The sequence below is a fragment of the Lissotriton helveticus genome, chromosome 7 (assembly GCF_964261635.1).
Source record: "Lissotriton helveticus chromosome 7, aLisHel1.1, whole genome shotgun sequence".
Classification (NCBI taxonomy): Eukaryota; Metazoa; Chordata; class Amphibia; order Caudata; family Salamandridae; genus Lissotriton; species Lissotriton helveticus.
In genome coordinates, this window is record NC_136068.1 from 291,338,223 (window position 1) to 291,344,222 (window position 6,000).

Below are 6,000 nucleotides of genomic sequence, written 5' to 3' on the forward strand. Positions count from 1 at the left end.
CCCATTCGAGAACCACGTTCCCCCGACTCTGGTCCTACCTCGTACCAAAAATCTTTGTCTATAGCAATAGAGGATTTAGATAGCGATATCTATGATCCCTCGCTGATCCCTGAAGAAGAGGTACAAGCCTATAGGGTCCTAAGTAGAGGCGAATATAGTGTGTTCACTGGTGAAAAACAGCTTAAAAGCTCGCCTCCGATATGGGTCGTACCCCACATTGGTAATTTTTGTTTAATAGGTCGCGGCCGTAGATCGAAAGCCCGACTTGGAGAGAGTGCTTGCACTGAAAATTATATTTTGCCAATGGTCTCGTCTCCTGTGTTTCTGGCTGCCAAGGGTACATACTTTATTTGTCATGATCGTGCGTATGCATGGTTGCCCTCTGACTTCATGGGCTCATGTTTTATCGCAAACTTGTTGCCTCCGACGTTTACTGTAGATGCAGATTATCACAAAACTAGAGTTGTAAGAGGCGTAATTAGCGAAGAGGATACTGCCGGTCAAGAGGCAGGAGACTTTTTCAAGGGTTTCCTCCCATTTTGGGGACCTATGGTTAATAGTAGGAACCTAAGACAGTTGACTCGAGTGGTAGAATCGACAGCTAATATTACTGCCAGTGCCCTTGGTAATATCACCACAGAACTTCAGGCGGATAGACTTATGACGTTACAAAACCGTATGGTTTTAGACGTGATCTTAGCAGATCGAGGTGGGGTATGTAAGGTGATCCATTCGAGCTGCTGTATTTTCATTCCTGATAACGCTCCGACTGTCTATCAAGCCATCTCGAAGTTGCATAAGATCTCCGAATCCATACACGTGGATGTAGGGGATTGGACGCTACTTGGATGGTTTTGGGGCCTGATGTCGACTTGGGGTTGGAAGATTCTGATGATCATTGGAGTCGTTGTAGCGTTCCTGTTCACGTGTTGCCTTTGCGTGCAGTGCGGTCCTGCCTTATGTGGCCTCTGTGCTACAACGTGTATGAGACAGCCACCTGTTACCAAAGGGTCTCGATTGGACAGAGCTATGCTACAGCAACATCTCGAGGGTCTGATGAATATCGAATATGATTCCGACTAGTGCTTGCCTACATGAGGGCAAAAGGAGCGTCTGAGGTTCCGTGACAATTTTAAGTGATGTTTTCGACTCGCACGAATATGGTCGAGTCTGGTATCTAAGAACCGCAAATGGCGAGTTTAGTAAGTGTGCGCAGTTTCGCTGTGCTAACTTAAACCGTTCGTTTGATATGTGGGTTTTTCATCTGTACCCACGGGTTCCATCTTAGATACGGCATCCATTTTGTCTCTTGCCCTCAAGTAGCCAGCGAACGGACACTGTCCGCCTCGTCACCCTGGGACTCTCAGGATATTTGTGGAAGACACATGTTCTTTGTAAATATCTTTTACGATGAGGGGGATGATACTGTAAGGCAGATGGCCCGCTCGAGGCTCATCTTGCCGTGCCGGTTTATTGTCTCAGCCGTACATCTCATTAGGCACGTCCCTTTGATGCCTGTATCTCGTGTTTCCCGATACCTCCCCTTTACACCCTTTTCGATCCCCCCACTGTCTCCATCTTCCTCTGCACCTGGCTTTGTCCCTATTTCGATCTGTTTTACTGCCGATTGGAATTCACTAATGTTGGGAAGATGGGTTTTTACAGTTGGGAACCGCCAAATGTTTCCGCACTTATGTTCCGGACCTTATGTGTACCAAAGTGACCAAAGCGACCCCTCTGGGGGATAATTATGGGAACCAGGTTGTAAACTTTTGTGTACCATGTTGTCCTATGAGTTAATTTTGTATAAAAGGAGCGATCCACAGAACCAATTTGAAGCAGTCTCCCCAAGTTGCACGTGTTGTACTTGTCGTGACTTCTGTGTTCCCTGCAGTAATAAACCTTGAATCTTTGACGCCGAAGGAAGTGTCCCGTGTCTCTGTAGTTTGTGCGCCGAAACAGGTATCCCATGAAGGTTATAGGTGTTGTTCCCTGGCACCGCTGGTACTGTTAAAAGTCCAGTCCTTCAACGTACATGGTCCCTCATAATCTCACACACCTGCAGGATGAATGCACTTAACCCCCTCAGTGGCTTGAACACATCTCCTGTCCCATGCATGTCTGGCCACTACACATTTCACATATCTACCTGTGTTTGGGTGTAGAATCACTATATGCATGACTGGGCAGCATTCAATGAGCATGTCCTGTGAACATATGTGTTTGTAATGTGTGTTGCCTCGGGGCACATGGACTCACCAACAAAATAGCCATCAACACAAGTGTGGTCGTGTGCAATTATACAGTCCTCAGATGGTGCATATCTTCATTTCGGTGTGAATGAACAAGAGGCAGACCACAGTAAGTGCAGTGATATGATCTCGTCTTGGTGGGTGTGCACTGGGCATAGTCTCTAGGTTCACACTGAGTCGGACAACAGGCACACAGAGACAATCAGCCACGTAATTACTGTCCTGGCACCTGCATGTCCAACATCCTGTGGCTCTGTATGGCTGACAATGTAACACACTCCACTCAGACATACAACTGCAGGCAGGTAAAACCGTGACATTGGGACAGACACACTCCCTCGCCCTGGAGACAGCCTGTTTGTCAGTGTATGACACAACCTCACACCCTCGGGCATTTACTGCAGCAGCACAACTACATGTCTGCCCCCCCCTTGTCCTACATCTCCCTCTACGATGACTTACCACTACATTGGGGCCACCATACAGCCTTGGGTACTGTGCCAGCACCTCGTCCACAAGGACCTCCAGCTCCTCGCTTGTGAATGGACTGGCACTGATTATTTATGTCCTTGCCATCCCTGTGGACATGGAACACCTGTGGTGGAAGTGAGGGGTCCCGGGCAGAAGTCTCTTGAGGCAGCAGCAGGAGATGGTCCCAGGCAGCAGTCTCTTGAGGCAGCAGCTGGAGAGGGTCCCAGGCAGCAGTCACTTGAGGCAGCAGCAGGAGAGGGTCCCACGCAGCTGTCTCATGAGGCAGCAGCTGGAGAGGGTCCCATGCAGCAGTCTCTGTGAGCAGTGGAAATGTAAGGGTCACTCCCACTGATTTATAGCCCCTGGGGTCGTTTCTTAGGTGCCAGGCTGCAACAATTGGTTGTCCAGGTCTGTCTCTTTCAAAAGCATCCAACGATCGCCTCCACGGTGGTGGAGCACGCCTTCCACGAATTTCAAAACGGCATCATGCCACCGCAATTATAGCTCACATTGGCTGTAGGCATTGCTCCATGGTGGTGATGCACCGCAGGGGCCCGGGGTGCGCTACTGCGATGGTGTATCTTTCAAAAGCATCCAATGACCACCTCCGCGGTGGCGGAGCACGCCTTCCGTGATTTTCAAAACTGCATCATGCCACCGCAATCATCGCTCCATTGGCTGTAGGCATTGCTCCATGGCAGTGATGCACCGCAGGGGCCCGGGGTGCGCTACTGCGATGGTGTATCTTTCAAAAGCATCCAATGACCGCCTCCGCGGTGGCGGAGCACGCCTTCCGTGATTTTCAAAACTGCATCATGCCACCGCAATCATCGCTCCATTGGCTGTAGGCATTGCTCCATGGCAGTGATGCACCGCAGGGGCCCGGGGTGCGCTACCGCGATGGTGCGTCTTTCAAAAGCATCCAATGATCGCCTCCGCAGTGGCGGCGCACGCCTTCAGTGATTTTCAAAACTGCATCATGCCACCGCAATCATCGCTCCCATTGGCTGTAGGGGGACAAAAACCTTTACAACGCAACCTTTACAATGCACTACCATTACAACGAAACTTTTGCAACGCAACATCCATTACAACGCATGGAATTACAATGCAACCATTACAACGCATGACACTACAACGCACACCACTACAACGCATGTCATTACAACTCAGTCATTACAATGCATACCATTACAACACATAACATTACCATCCAACACTTACCCTAATGTTGCACCCCCTGGAGTTGGAATAGTAATTTTTACCCCTACACTATGTTATGCGTTGTAATGGAATGCGTTGTAAAGGTATTATGCATTGTAATGGAATGCGCTGTAAATGTAGTTTTTAAAATGTTGTTGTAATGGCATGCGTTGTAATGGAATGCGTTGTAATGGATGTTGCGTTGTAAAAAATGCGTTGTAAAGGTATGCGTAGGCTGTCCTGTTTTCAGTTTCTATTTTTAGTAAATTCTGGTGGGGTTTTTTCAGTGTTTTCAATATCTTAAAAAACAGTTGTTATCAGTGGTTACACATTTTCACGCCACTAAAAACAACAGAAAAAGTGCTTTTCTGGTGTTTATGGAAAGTTTTCTTTTATCATTGCTTGCTTTCTGCACTGAAAGAACATGGTATATAGACAGTGTACGCATAGTGTATATGAGGTCCAAAGAGATTTTTGCAAATTAATCTTATTGTAGTACACCATACAATACTTCTTCAGTGAGTCTTTGGTCATGTGCGCTCGCGCTTTCCTTCCCATGTAAACTTCTGTGAAAAGGCCCTCTCAGCATTCATAGCCCCTTGGGCTGAGAACCGTCAGCTAAGGGACACAGTTGGGATGACTCTTTCTTTGATGCCACATAAAGCACGAAATTATAAATATTTGCATTTTAGTTCCTGGGCATAAGAAAACAGTGCACCAGAATGGACAAAAAAGTCAATAGCATCCCTCATTAACTCTAAAGATTGTAAAGATGCTTTCAGCATGCCATCCAACAATTGGCAAGGTTCTCCTACAGGGAATCACTTCAACTCGGGTATCAATTTTGACAGGTCATCACACAAATTTTTTATATACGTAGCTGAATCATTGTAAATACAAACAATATCACTCCAATCTTGGTGGAACTAGGAAAGAACCTTTTTTCCAGAGATTAACAAGTGACACTGCGTTCCATGCTTTCCAAAGGTCTGGTGTCACGTTTTCACCACTATCCCAGATGCTTGGTGATATATATACTTGTCACTGTACCTTGCATTTAATGTTTAAAGCCTGAGGTGTTGGTAATTCACCTACTATCAATACTGACCCACTAGAAACTATGGTCTGATGTATTAAGGCTTTTTACCCATTCTCTGTGGGTAAATGTGATGACACATATTAGGAAAGTTTTTATGAAACTAGCCATTTAACCTATCAGTGAAAGAATCAAATGCAGCCAAAATATCAAATATGAGTTTGATATGTCCTGATCCTCTACAGTTTATAAAATAATTAAACTAGACCCAAAACATGAAACAAAACCCTGCATCTTTAGACCAAAGGCTATAAAACTGAAAAAAGTAAAAGGAAGAAGAAACAATATTTTTGTGACATCCCTAAAGAACAAAACTCAAGCAAAATAATGTTAGCCAGTCTTTCTTACTACTAGCTTGTTTAACAAAGTTACATATTATTATTGACCCCTTCAGTAAGAACAAATTTACACTTTCACTTTCTTTTTCCTTTCTTTGAATGGCATTTAGTTTGTGGTTGTGCAGGTGTTTTTTCAGTGTTTATATGTTTTCACCGGTGAGGGCTATTTTTCCTTCAGTGGGGTTTTATCAGTTATTATAGGTTTAAACCTAAAACCCCACAGCCTAGGTATGTGTTATAAAAGAGTGCGTTGTAACGTGATACATCCACTGTAGGCAATGCCCCATGGCGGTGTCACACCGCTGGGGCCAGGCTGTAGCTACCGCGATTTAGGTGGCGGAGCATGCCCACCGCCATCCACCCATGTCTCAATGCCAATGGCTACCGCACTTGTGAAGGGGGTGGTGCTGGTGTCACACCGCTGGGGCCAGGCAGGAGCTACCACGATTTGGGTGGCTGAGCATGTCCACCGCCATCCACCCATGTCTCCATGCTAATGGCTACCGCACTTGTGAAGGGGGTGCTGCTGGTGTCACACTGCCGTGGCCAGGCGGTAGCCACCGCGATTTGGGGCACATGCAATGGCAATGTCCATTGTGAACACTGCATCAATACACAGCAGCAACGTGGTTAAGGGCAC